The sequence below is a fragment of the Penaeus monodon genome, chromosome 29 (genome assembly GCF_015228065.2).
Source record: "Penaeus monodon isolate SGIC_2016 chromosome 29, NSTDA_Pmon_1, whole genome shotgun sequence".
Classification (NCBI taxonomy): domain Eukaryota; kingdom Metazoa; phylum Arthropoda; class Malacostraca; order Decapoda; family Penaeidae; genus Penaeus; species Penaeus monodon.
Window position 1 is genome coordinate 28,840,955 of NC_051414.1, and position 240 is coordinate 28,841,194.

The following is a 240-nucleotide window of genomic DNA, read 5'->3' on the forward strand; positions in this document are numbered from 1 at the left end:
GGGTGGGATTGAAATAAATCTGTTAATACACAACATATTAGGATAGGCTTAAGCTGAATGATTGACTGAACAAATCTTTAAGGCGGATAGATTGGTGGAATGGTATAGTAGATCACCAGCTCAGAAAAGATATGAAAAAACACTAGATATATGTGAGACTCCTCGGATCTTTCCAAACTCAGAACATGTGACATATTTTAGATGTTATATTTTGAAAAATTCAGCCTTTACCTTACATAG